The following is a 14,259-nucleotide window of genomic DNA, read 5'->3' as shown; positions in this document are numbered from 1 at the left end:
ATACTCACTGCAGCGGCTGCAAACAGGAAGCACCAACCGGGAACCAAAACGCGTAAGAGAACGGGGAGGGGCGAAGACAAATGAGGTAAGGAGGCCGCGTCCGCGCAGACCCGGGAGGAGGGCAGGCACTTCCGGGGACAACACAGCACTGGACACCGCCTTTCCGTCCCCGCCTACCCGCCGCGTCTACTGTGCGCATGCGTACTGAGTGTGAACCCTTTCTCTGCCCTACCACAGTCTTTAGGTTTGCCTTCTTGGCTTTGCCTCTTCCCCGTCCCACCTTGTCTTGAACCTACGTAGACTGTGTCTATCATTTGAATGACTCGTATGAAAGAGATGCTATTTAGCGGGCAAAAGCCGGAGAGTTCGTGCCCTGTACGCCCGCGAGGAAAACTACAACTCCCATGACTACCCCTGCGGGATTGAGGCCGGGCTCCGCCTCTTTCTCCCTGGCGCTGGGAGGACGCCTTCCCAGCGCCACGTGGCGCCGGAGCCGAGCTGCTCGCTTGGGCGACGAGGGCCGGCGCGGCTCTTGGTCTGCGGACCTGGGCAGCGCTGGAGCGGGAAACCCCTACTTCGAGAGAGCCCATAGCTTCAAGCTTCTCCCTTGCGCTCCCGATTTTAGGCTGATCTCTTTTATCTTTTTATCTTTATTTGGCGCTTCCTCCGGTTTCTGGAATTCCAAGCAACAGATTTAATACTTTGTGAATCTTAAAGAGCTGCACTCTTTCTAAATATTGGAGTTAATGCTGATCCTTTGGAAGCCTCTGAAGGCTCCAACATTGTGCTGGGAGCCTCTGGCTTCATTTGCCCTTCTCACACCTTATTTTAATAAAAGCTAAACCCATTTGTACAACTTTAGAAATAACGGGCGACCTAAAGGAAAAATTCAGGCAAAGTTAACATAAGCAGAGAATTTATGTGGGCCAAGTTTGATGAACGCAACCTGGGAGCATCGATTCAAGTTGCCCTTAATATATGATATTAAGCAGCAGTTTCAAGTGAGTTCTTTGTCTTGTGGAGCCCGGGGCTTGGATTATAGGCGTGAGACACAACACTTACTTGCAGCGGTTACAAGTGAATTTGTTTTTGTTATTGTTGTTGTTTTGAGACGGAGCCTAGCTCTGTCGCCAGGCTGGAGTGCACTGGCACGATCTCGGCTCACTGCAACCTCCGCCTCCTGGGTTCAAGCAGTTCTCCTCCCTCAGCCTCCCCAGTAGCTGGGACTACAAGCACCTGCCACCACTCCCGGCTAATTTTTTTTGTACTTTTAGTACTTTTGTACAGCCGGGGCAATACAACAAGAGGCTGTCTCTACAAAAAATTTTAAAAATTAACAGGGTAGCTGGGTGCAGTAGTTCAGGCCTGTAATTCCAGGTAGGATACCCCCAGGCGGGCGTGATGGCACACACCTATAATCTCGGCTACTCCGAAGGCTGAGGCAGGAGAATCGCTTCAACACGGGAGTAGGAGGTTGCAGTGAGCTGTTACACTCCACCCTGGGCAAAAAGAGAGAAACTCCATCTTATTAAAAAAATAAAATAAAATAAAAGATTAACTGGGCATGATGGCCCACGCCTGGAGTCCCAGCTGTTCCTGGCTGAGGTGGGAAAATCGTTTGAACTGGGGAGGTCGAGGCTGCAGTGAGCCAAGATCGTACCAATGCAATCCAAAATGAGACCCTGTCTGAAAAAAAATGTTTAAATCCCAAATGCAGTGCCTCACAGCTGTAATCCCAACACTTTGAGAGGTTGAGGCAGGTGGATCAGGTTGAGCTTGAGCTCAGGAGTTGGAGACCAGCCTGGGCAACATAAGGAGATCCCATCTATATTTAAAATAAGATCTATTTTTTTAATTTAAAATTCAGTAAATAAAAATACATTTAAAAATAAATCTTTTTATAAAAACATAAATAAAAATGTTTCAATAGTAAAAATCAGCCAGGTGTGGTGGCACACAACTGTTTTTTTTGGGGGGGGGTGGTTTTATTTCGTTGTTGTTTTTTTTTTGAGGCGGAGTTTCGCTCTCGTTACCCAGGCTGGAGTGCAATGGCGCGATCTCGGCTCACCGCAACCTCCGCCTCCTGGGTTCAGGCAATTCTCCTGCCTCAGCCTCCTGAGTAGCTGGGATTACAGGCACACGCCACCATGCCCAGCTGATTTTTTGTATTTTTAGTAGAGACGGGGTTTCACCATGTCGACCAGGATGGTCTCGAACTCTCGACCTCATGATCCACCCGCCTCGGCCTCCCAAAGTGCTGGGATTACAGGCTTGAGCCACCGCGCCCGGCGCGGTTGTTTTTTTTTTGAGACGGAGTCTTGCTCTGTCACCAGGCTGGAGTGCAGTGGCCCAGTCTTGGCTCACTGCAACCTCCGCCTCCTGGGTTAAAGCGATTCTTCCACCTCAGCCTCCTGAGTAGCTGGAACCATAGGCGTGTGCCACCACGCCCGGCTAATTTTTTTGTATTTTTAGTAGAGACCAGGTTTCACCGTGTTGGCCAGGGTGACACGACTGTATTTCTAGCTACTAAGGAGGCCAAGGTGAGAAGAATTGCTTGAGCCTGGGATTTCAATGTCATAGTGAGCTGTGATCACACCACTGTACTCCAGCCTGGATGAGAGACCCCGTATCTTTAATTTTTTTTTTTAAAAATTGTTTTTGCATACCTTTAAAATAACTTAGACTCCTCTGAGCTATTTTTCTTCTCTCATAATGAAACAGGCCTTTTCAATTCTCCCCAAGGTAAGTGTGAGTTTGATCATTTTCACCGACGTTTATTGAACATGCATCTGTTAAGAGACATGGTGTTAGAAAGTGCAGATAGGTTGGGTGCGATGGCTCTTACCTGTAATCCCAGCACTTCGGGAGGCCGAGGTGGGTGGATCACCTGAGGTCAGGAGTTCGAGATCAGTCTGGCCAACATGGAGAAACCCCATCTCTTTTTTATTTTGAGACGAAGTGTTACCCAGGCTGGAGTGCAATGGCACGATCTCGGCTCACTGCAACCTCCGCCTCCTGGGTTCAGGCAATTCTCCTGCCTCAGCCTCCTGAGTAGCTGGGATTACAGGCACGCGCCACCATGCCCAGCTAATTTTTCGTATTTTTAGTAGAGACGGGGTTTCACCATGTTGACCAGGATGGTCTCGATCTCTTGACCTTGTGATCCACCCGCCTTAGCCTCCCGAAGTGCTGAGATTACAGGCTTCAGCCACCGCACCCAGCCTCACTTCTTTTTTTTAATCCTTTTTTTTTTTTTTTTTTGACACAAGGTCTCGCTTACTGCAGTCACAACCTTGTGGGCTCAAGAGATCTTCCCACCTTAGCCTTGCAAGAAGCTGGGACGACAGGCATGCATCACCACACTGCACTTAGCTAATTTAAAGATATATATATTTTGTAGAGAGGGGATCTTGCCATGTTGACCAGGCTGGTCTTGAACTCCTGGTTCAAGCAATCCTCCCGCCTCAGTGTGAACCACTATGCCCAGCCCCTACTTCTTGAAATCATGGGTGGCAGCATGCACAAGTATCCTGAAGTCTTTCTTACAGAGCATCTTCTAAAGAGACCAAAATTTATTTGAGAAAGGAAGCACCTGTTCTCCCCAGGGCAATGGCAGTAGTACATCAACAGTGAATAGCAGAATTGGGATGAGGGGCCAGGACAAAGCAGAAATCTGCTGCAGAGAGCAGAAAAGATAGGATATTCTGTAGCAGGATCTGGGCAAGCAGCACTCATCCATATCCTTCATATTGCAAAGAGAGGAGCTACCTCTTCCTTTTTATTTTCCAGTTTATTAGTGGCTCCTAGAACCTCTGAGAACCAACTTATTTTGACCTCTTAACAATGCCTTTTTAGCCACTTCAGATATATATCTCTTACCCAGCTGTGAGTGACTCTCTAAGGGAGGGATTAGCCCCACCTCACTACTATGGAAATGGAGACTTGGAGTGATCAAGTGACTTGCTCTGAATTACATACAGCTGGGAAGTGGTGAAGCTGGACTTCAACTCAAGTTATGCCTAGATCTAAAACTCATGCTCTTTTCTATGCTCAAAGCCACATTTAAAAACTGAACTTTAGCATGGAGTCTATGATGACCAGCTCATGCCTCTCCACCCAAGGCTAAGCATAGAGAGGCTCACAGTGGACACTTTTGGAATGAGTACATTCTGTATGGAATGGTTGGTAAATGAAGGCCTGGGCACAGTGTGAACAGTGTTATGGAACAGCAGAGCAGGGGATGGTGGCTGATTAGGGGAAATGGAGAAGCCTCTGCAGAGGAACAGAACTGAGTGAGACCTGGAGAAATAAGTAGTCAGACAAAGACTGACAATTCAGCATTCTCACAGCAAAGAACATGAACAGGCAATTCACAGAGCAGGAAACCCAAAGGCCATGAATAGATGCTCCACATAACTAAGTCAGAAAAATGCAATTATGTCATGCACAGTAGATGAGAACACAAACTGGAAAATTGTATTAGGAGAGCTATTTGTTAGCATCTATCACAATTATAAATGAGGTATGTTCTTAAATGTATGTACAGAAATTGAGATAGAAAAAATGGAAACAAATATTCATTAGTAGGGAACAACATAAACAAGGACATACTTACACTATATTTTTTTAAATGCCACTTTTGGCCTAGCATAGTGGCTCACACCTATAGTCCTAGCACTTTGGTAGGCCAAGGAAAGAAGACTGCTTGAGCCCAGAAGCTCCAGACTAGCCTGGGTAACATGATAAAACCTCATCTCAACAAAAAATACAAAAATTAGCCAGGAATGGTGACACACATTTAGTAGTCCCAGCTACCTGGGAGGATGAGGTAGGAGGATCACCTGAGCCCAGTAGGTGGAGACCAGCCTAGCCAACATGTCAAAACCCTGTCTCTACTAAAAATACAAAAATTAGCAGGGCATAGTGGCACACACCTGTAGACTCAGCTTAAAAAAAAAAAAGATTCACAAAGACATACAGTTAAATGAAAAACGGTAAATTGCAGAGCAGTAGGTGTACTATGAATTTTTTTTTTTTTTTTTTTTTTTTTAAAGAGTCTACTAGGCTGGGCGTGGTGGCTCAAGCCTGTAATCCCAGCACTTTGGGAGGCCGAAGCAGGTGGATCACGAGGTCAAGAGATCGAGACCATCCTGGTCAACATGGTGAAACCCCGTCTCTACTAAAAATACAAAAAATTAGCTGGGCATGGTGGCGCGGGCCTGTAATCCCAGCTACTTAGGAGGCTGAGGCAGGAGAATTGCCTGAACCCAGGAGGCGGAGGTTGCAGTGAGCCGAGATCGCGCCATTGCACTCCAGCCTGGGTAACAAAAGTGAAACTCGTCTTAAAAAAAAAAAAAAAAAGAAAAGAAAAAAAAAAAAAAGAGTGTCCTGTCACCCAGGCTGGAGTGCAGTGGTGCTATCTCAGCTCACTGCAACATCTACCTCCTGGGTTTAAGCAATTCTCCTGCCTCAGCCTCCTGAGTAGCTGTTACTACAGGCACCCGCCACCATCCCTGGCTAACTTCTTTATTATTTGTTTTTTTTATTTTTTGAGACGGAGTTTCACTCTTGTTACCAGGCTGGAGTGCAATGGCGCGATCTCGGCTCACCGCAACCTCCGCCTCCTGGGTTCAAGCAATTCTCCTGCCTCAGCCTCCCGAGTAGCTAGGACTACAGGCGTGCGCCACCATGCCCAGCTAATTTTTGTATTTTTAGTAGAGACGGGGTTTCACCATGTTGACCAGGATGGTCTCGATCTCTTGACCTCGTGATCCACCCACCTCAGCCTCCCAAAGTGCTGGGATTACAGGCGTGAGCCACCGTGCCCGGCAACTTCTTTATTTTTAATAGAAACAGGGTTTCACCATATGGGCCAGGCAGGTCTAAAACTCCTCACCTGAAGTGTTGCATCCGCCTTGACCTCCTAAAGTGCTGGGAATACAGGCAGGAATCACACAAGGGAACATGTGTGTCTACATGTAGATATGTGTGTACATAGATATGCAGACAAAATACTGCATGCATGCCAATTGTTTTTTGTTTGTTTGTTTTTGTTGTTGTTTTCTTTTTTAAAACCCCAAAATTGACCCCAGAATTTTTTTTTTCTTTTTTGAAATCCCAAAAGGATGCCAATTGTTAACAGTGCTTATTCACCTCTTATGAAGGAAGTGGGAGTGGAAGAGACTGAAGGACTTTCACCTAAACAAAAAAAAAAAAAACACGTGAGACATGATTCATTGAGAAAAAAATACGTAACATCTGCGGTAGTTCCATCAAAAGTGCGTACTTTGAACATAAGCATGAGAAAATGACACAAATTGAGGGACATTCTACAAAATACTGGACTTATCTCTTCAACACTGTCAGTGTCATGAAACGGAAAGAAAGGCTGAGGAACTGTACCACATTAAAACAACAACTGGCAACATCCAGATCTAGGTTAGAGGACAGTGCTGTATTAACGTTATTTCCCCAATTTTTACAATTACATTATGATTATGTAAGACAACATCTTGGTTTTACTTTTCAGATTGAGCACACTGAAGTACCTGGAGTAAAGGGGCATCATGTCTGAAACTGATGCTTAACTGGCTCAGAAAAAACTTCTGGGAGCTGGAGGGAGACAGAGAGAGAAGTCTGGTAAAAAAAGTTAACATTTTGAGGATCTGGGTAAAGGTATATGAGGTCTCTTTGTACTTATTTTGCAACTTTTCTCCAAGTCTGAAATTATGTCAAAATATAAAATTAAAAGGCAAAATGAAAAGAACGAATGAGAGTTTGCCAGGCAGAGAAGCAGGGGGATCTTCTGACAAAGGAACAGGATGAGCCAAAGCATCAGACAAGTGTGAGAGTCTTGTGTGTTGAGAAACAAGACCTGACTGAATGTCCAGGACATGGCATGGTGTGGGGAGACGGGGAGTGGAGGCATGATGTGCAGCAACACCCACAGATGGACACATTTCCCTGCTACCTCAGATTGGAAATAAAGACTTTAGGCTACATCATACCCAGCCTCAAGCCTTGCAAGACAAAACTTGAGTTTTCATGGCTCCTCAGTCTTTGCATTGGCAATGTCTCTTCATCCAGTGACTGTGTGGAACAATGGAAACCCTAGAATCATGGCTGGAAGGGACACCCAGTCCAACTCTCTCATTTTGCAAAAGGGACAACTAAAATGCAAAATGAAAAGATTTGCAAGGTCCCAATAAAGGTTAGTGTTAAAACCGGCCTCCAGTTCGCAACCCAGCATTTTTTTTTTTTTTTTTAAAGACAGGGTTTCACCATCTTGGCCAGGCTGGTCTTGAACTCCTAACCTCAGGTGATTCGCCCACCTCAGCCTCCCAAAGTGCTGAGATTACAGGCGTGAGCCACCAAGCCCGGCCAATCCAGCATTCCCTCTATTGCACCAAAGTCTAAAGGATGAGACAGAAGAAATAGAAGGCTAGCAAGGGAAATGACTGAATGTTACAGTTTGGACATTTTTTATTTGCCAAAAATACAAACTTAATATCTGTACAAGTTTAAAAGTAAACAATATAGATACCAATTGATATTAGAAACTGTCATCACTGAAGCCAGCCAATAGGCTCCAACTGGTAAGTGATATTCAGTTCAGGCTCGTAGGTCTGAAGCAGCAATCAAGGTGATTCTCAGGAATTCTCAATGACATTGGTACCCATCTGGATTTGTTGAAAAGTTTAACATCCTTTTGTATTATTCATGATTTTGCAGTTCTTCAAATTGCAAGGTGATGGCGAGAGCACGCAATTTTCAACCAGGCTCTGAAATCGTTCTTGAAAATTTGGACATTCATATAGATGGCTTTTAATTTTTCTTGGAGACTGCCTTTCCCTATAAAATCATGAAATTTAAAAATATATATTATAAATTAAACTATATAAATGATAATATTCTCATTACAGTACAATCCTAGGGATAGGAACTAGTATTTCAAGGATACCATTCCTGTTTTTTATTATTATTCCTAGTTAGAATTTTATTCCTCAAGGCTTAGCCCTAAGTGACTATATAATGAATACTGACTAGCAAAACTATTGAGATTCTAATTTATTTAAGAATCATCAGATTCCGTACAAGAAATCTTGCAGCATGTCATCAGTAATGCATTGAGAAGCCGCCTACTCCAAAAGGCATGCCTTTCCTTGGAATGTCCATGAACCCTAGATCCACAGATTATGAGGCAAGAAGGATCACGCATGCTCAAACAAGGACAGGGCTCCTTTAGGTGTCATCTACAGTGGGGCTGCTCCCTTTGGCTGCCCATCCCAGACTCCAGAATTATGCCAGTGGTTTTCAGTTTCCACATGTCTTTGTGGCAATGCTACCATAAGTTATTTTACTAGGGACTTTAACCACAAAAGAAACTAACTGAAAATAATTAAGATCATTCTGTCATATGAGCCACAGTTTACTACAGTCAACTTAAGCACAATTACGTATGATAAACTATAGACATGGTGCTTTGTTTCAACCATTAACCATTGTTTCTTACTCAATTGGTGAAACCATTAGCAATATGGGACTTTAAAAGGACTGTCTCTGTGATATCCTCTTCCTCCCTTTGGGAATCTGATCTTCTTCTGTGTTTGATACCAGTCTGCATATGGGTGGTGTATTTTTTCTATCAGACCTACTAATTGCAGAAAATCTGTCTCCCTATCCCCAATACCTGCAACTTTCTTTCTGTACAGTCTTCACTAACTCTACCTGCATGGATCTAGCAATCCCTGTTCTTGCTTGCTATGGACAGATCTGTTAAAATCCTGGACCTGCCACACAGTTTCTTCAGAATGTTTGATGTCTCTCTCCTGAGAATGGCTTTTTTCTCATTGTGCTATGCTGTTGCTCCTAGACCTTACTCCCTAACTTCCTCCTGTGCCCATGCTCAGCTGTGGAGGAATAGTAAGAGAGGTTTCATTATCATCTATGTTGGTTTCTTGGCACAGAGAGAATCCACCCATCTGACTGAATATTACCCAAAGAAAGCTCCAGGCTGATTAGAGGGCACTAACACTGATTCTATGCAGATTGCATTACCAAAGATTCCAGTTTCCTTTCTCCAAAGACCATCTGGATAAACCTTGACAAGATTAGAGCAGAACAGAATTGTTATGTAGTATGTCTAGGAAAGCAGTGAGCAGGCATTGTTGTTATAATGGGTGCTAGAGAATAAATGGTATGTATCTTTGAGAATAAGAAAGTAGCAGTAGCCACAAGGAGCACTGCAGTCAGATTTTGGTCAGCAGTGTAACCACAGATATGCAAGACTAAGGATCTTATGTGGCACTGGAGCAGGAATAAACAAATAGATAAGGGTATAGAATTAATGGTCATAAATAATTGATTCATGTGTCTGTTTTGTGATACAGACAGTATTTCAGATCAGTAAGGGGAAAAGTGAATATTTAATAAACAATAAACAGTGCTAAAAAAAGTAGCAAACATGAAGCTAGAGACCACTTCCTTTCATTCAAAAAGTAAACTACTGGCCCGGCATGGTGGCTCACAGCTGTAATCCCAGCATTTTGGGAGGCCAAAGTGGGAGGATCACTAGAGGTCAGGAGTTCGAGACCAGCCTGGCCAACATGGTGAAAACCCATCTCTTCTAAAAATACAAAAATTAGCCAGGCATGGTGGCACATGTCTGTATCCCAGCAACTCAGGAGCCTGAGGCAGAAGAATAGTATGAACCTGGGAGGCAGAGGTTGCAGTGAGTTGAGGTCGCATCCCATTGTACTCCAGCCTGGGTGACAGAGCGAGACTCTGTCTCAAAATAAATAAATAACTGATAAATAAAATTACAAATGTGTTAGATATAAAATGGTTTAAGAAGAAAGATACCATAAAAAAAGTTAAAAGACAAACCACAGAGTGGAAGAAAATATTTCCCTCCCATATAATAAAAGATATCACCCACAATATATAAAGAGTTTCAACAAATTAATTAGAAAATTAAATGCTACCTAGAAAAAGCAAAAGATCTGAATAGGTAGTTATAAAGAGAGAACTAAAACTGGCCAATTCACATTAGATAATCAATCTCCCTAATAGTCAAATAAATGGAAATTAATACATAATGCAATTCTTATAAGTGAGATCGGAACATTTAAAAATATTTATGATAACCTTCATTGTTTCCTTCATTCAAATAAATATTTATTGAGTGTCTACTATGTGTCATGCATGTAAAATGAAGAGATGAACAGACCCAATCACTGCACTTGTGAAAGTCATGGTCTAATGTTAAAAACAGATGTTAATCATATTTAAAACCAATACATCCTTTCCCAGTGGAGTCAAACAAATAAAATGAAAATTATAAAAAATAAATAAAACTAAAAAAAAAGAAAAATAAATAAAATGAAGGCAGGCAAAACCCCATCTTTACAAAAAATACAAAAATTAACAGGGCATGGTGGTGTACACTTGTAGTCCCAGCTACTCCAGATGCTGAGCCTGGAATATCACTGAAGCCCAGGAAGTCGAGGTTGCAGTGAACCGTAATTAAGCCACTGCATTCCAGCCTGGGCAACAGAGTGAGACCCTGTCTCAAAAATAAATAAAACCAATGTGGGCCAGGCACGGTGGCTCACGCTTACAATACTAGCACTTAGGGAGGCTGAGGCAGGAGGATCACTTGAGACCAGGAGTTTGAAACTAGCCTGATCAACATAGAGAGACCACGAACCTATCACAAAAAATTAAATTAAATAAATAAATACACGGAATCAATGAAAATTGTATCTTAGATGAATGCTATATACAAGAGGCTCTGTGAAAGATTACAATAGGGATACTGACCTAGTCAAGAACGTTAGGGAAGGTTTCTATAAAGATGTGACATGAGATGTGAAGGATAAATAGGAATAAACTGAAAGAAGCATGAAGGGTAAAGTGCTTCAGGCAGAGGAAACAGCAGGCGCAAAGGTCCTGGAGCAGGTTGGTAAAGACTGAAAGATCACTGAGGCTAGAGAAGAGAGTAGAGGGAGTAGGAACACTGGAGGGCCTGGTGACATAAGGAGGGGCCAGAGTATAGGGCTTTGAATGCATGGGAAGGATTTTGATTTCTATGTAAGAAGCATTGCGAAGATAGTATTAGACCAAATATAAAAATGTACTGTTTCATACATTATAGGAGGGTGAATTGGTGAAGTCTTTTAGAAAAGTAATTTGGCTGTAGGGAATCAAAATGAAATGTTATTTTGATAAAATGTAAAAAAGAAAATGACAGAATGACCTTTGATCCAGCAAATCCATTCTATGGATCTATCCAAAGTAGATATTGCTACGTTAAGTATAGATAGTTATAGAGATATGTACACACCCAAAAATATATTCATTGTGGCAATAGCAAAAAAGAAAAAAAAAAAACAGGAATGAATTAAGTGCCCATCAATAAGCAATAGATTAAATAACATGTGGCACAACCATAACGGAAAACTTAAGTTTTTCAATTTATTTGAGACCATTTTTGCTTCAGCTATTTTGAAGTTGTTATTAAATGCATACACTTACATGGATGAATCTTTTTTTATCATTAACAAAAGTCCCTCTTGGTTGGGTATGGTGGCTCACTCTTGTAATCTCAGCACTTTAAAGGCTGGGGCAGGCAGATTGCTTCAGCTCAGAAGTTCAAGATCAGCCTGGGCAATGTGGTGAAACCCCATCTCTACTAAAAACTTAAAAAATTAGCCAGGCATGGTGGCCTGTGACTGTAGTCCCAGCTACTTGGGAGGTTGATGTGGGAGGATTACCTGAGCCCAGGAAGTTGAGGCTGCAGTGAACCATGTTCATGCCACTGCACTCCAGCTTGGGCATCAGAATGAGACCCTCATTCAAAACAAAAATAAGCTGAGCATGCTGGCTCAGGCCTGTAATCCCAGCACTTTGGGAGGCCAAGGTGGGTGGATCACTTGAGCTGAGGAGTCCAAGGCTGGCCTGGGCAACGTGGTGAGACCCCATCTCTACTAAAAATATAAAAAACTGGCCAGGCATGGTGGTGCTCAGTCCCATCTAGCACCACGAGAATCACTTAAAGTGCTCAGTCCCATCTAGCACCACGAGATTCCCACGAGAATCCCTTAAACTAGGGAGACTGAGGTGGCAGTGAGCTGCAATCGTGCCACTGCACTCTAGCCTGGGTGACAGAGTGAGACTCCGTCTGAAAACAATACAAAACAAAACAAAGAGAGAGAGAAGTTCCTCTTTATCTTTGTAATACTTTCTTCTTGATGTATACTTTATCTGATATTAGCATTGTCTCTGCAGCCTTTTTAACTATTTGTATAGTACATTGTTTTTGGAGCTTTTACTTTCAAGTAGTCTTTTTTTTTTTTTTTTGAGAAGGAGTTTTGCTCTTGTTACCCAGGCTGGAGTGCAATGGCGCGATCTTGGCTCACCGCAACCTCCGCCTCCTGGGTTCAGGCAATTCTCCTGCCTCAGCCTCCTGAGTAGCTGGGATTACAGGCATGCGCCACGATGCCCAGCTAATTTTTTGTATTTTTAGTAGAGATGGGGTTTCACCACGTTGACCAGGATGGTCTCGATCTCTTGACCTCGTGTTCCACACGCCTCGGCCTCCCAAAGTGCTGGGATTACAGGCTTGAGCCACCGTGCCCGGCTCAAGTAGTCTTTACATAAAGTGAATATCTTGTAGATAGAATATAGTTCGGTATTTTTGTTGAAAATGCTTTTGAGGTGAATCTCATATATATACTATTCATCTTTTTTTTTTTTTTTGAGACAGGGTCTTGCTCTGTCACCCAGACTAGGGTCCAATGGCACAATCATAGCTCACTGTAACCTTTAAGTCCTGGGCTCAAGCAATCCTCCTACCTCAGCATCCCGAGTAGCTGGGACTACAGGCATACACCACCACACCTGGCTAATTTTTAAATTTTCTGTAGAAATGGGGTCTTGCTATGTTGACCAGGCTAGTCTTGAACTCTTGGCCTCAAGTGATTTTCCTGCCTCAGCCTCCCAAAGCACTGTGATTATGAGCCAACAAGCCCAGCTCCATTGATCATTTAAAATTGTACAATTCAGCACCATTTAGTGCACCCACAATGTTGTACAACCACCATCTCTTTTCTAGTTTCAGAATGTTTTCATCATCCCCAGAAAATGCCCTTTAGGTAATAACTCCTCATTTTCCTTCCCCATTCTTTATCAATTACTCATTTGCTTTCTAGCTCTAGAGATTTGCATATTAGGGGTATATCATATATAAGAAACATAGTAGTTGGGTGCAGTGACTCGCTCCTATAATCCTAGCACTTTGGGAGGCCGAGGCAAGCAGATCACCTGAGATCAGGAGTTCAAGACCAACCTAGCCAAAATGTGAAACCCCGTCTCTACTAAAAATACAAAAATTAGCTGTGTATGGTGGCACATGCCTGTAGTCCCAGCTGCTCAGGAAGCTGAGGCAGGAGAATCACTTGAACCTGGAAGGTGGAGGTTGCAGCAAGCCAAGATTGTGCCACTGCCCTCCAGCCTAGGCAACAGAGTGAGACTCTGTCTCCAAAAGAAAGAAATCATATGTATATAACCTTCTGGCTACTTTCACGTAACACAAATTTTTTTTTTTTTTGAGGCGGAGTTTCACTCTTTTTACCCAGGCTGGAGTGCAATGGCGCCATCTCGGCTCACCACAACCTCCGCCTCCTGGGTTCAGGCAATTCTCCTGCCTCAGCCTCCCAAGTAGCTGGGATTACAGGCACGCTCCACCATGGCCAGCTAATGTTTTGTGTTTTTAGTAGAGACGGAGTTTCTCCATGTTGACCAGGATGGCCTCGATCTCTTGACCTTCTGATCCACCTGCCTCAGCCTCCCAAAGTGCTGGGATTACAGGCTTGAGCCACCGCACCCGGCCATAACACAAAAATTTTTTAGGGTCATCCATTGTGGCATGTATCATTCTTTTTTCTTTCTTTCTTTCTTTTTTTTTTTTTGAGACAGTATCTCTTGCCGAGGCTGGACAGCAGTGATGCGACCATGGTTCACTACAGACTTGACCTCCCAGACTCAATCAGTCCTCCACCTCAGCCTCCTAAGTAGCTGGGATTATAGACATGCCACCATATCTGGCTAATTTTCATATTTTTTGTAGAGATGGGTTTTTGCCATGCTTCCCAGGCTGGCCTCAAACTCTTGGGCTCAAGTGATCTGCCTACCTCAGCCTCCCAAAGTGGTGGGGTTACAGGCATGAGACACCTGTTTACCACTTCATTCTTTTTAATG

The 14,259-nt window shown here is 43.4% G+C and overlaps 1 protein-coding gene across 12 annotated transcripts in view; it reads right to left on the bottom strand.

Moving 5' to 3' along the window:
- ZCCHC7 (zinc finger CCHC-type containing 7) overlaps positions 1-134 on the bottom strand; it is a 279,525-nt gene extending 279,391 nt beyond the window's left edge. For 7 of the 12 annotated variants that reach the window (XR_012516641.1, XR_012516638.1, XR_012516639.1 and 4 more), the window contains exon 1: positions 1-134. The gene's annotated coding sequence lies outside the window, so the exon portion shown is untranslated. The other 5 variants (XM_074395057.1, XM_010350782.3, XM_074395054.1 and 2 more) reach the window with 2 other exon arrangements.
- Between the last annotated feature and the right edge of the window lie 14,125 nt (positions 135-14,259).

Source organism: Saimiri boliviensis, chromosome 2 (assembly GCF_048565385.1).
Source record: "Saimiri boliviensis isolate mSaiBol1 chromosome 2, mSaiBol1.pri, whole genome shotgun sequence".
NCBI lineage: Eukaryota > Metazoa > Chordata > Mammalia > Primates > Cebidae > Saimiri > Saimiri boliviensis.
The sequence above is the reverse complement of the archived record's forward strand: the minus strand, read 5'-3'. Positions and strand labels throughout refer to the sequence as shown.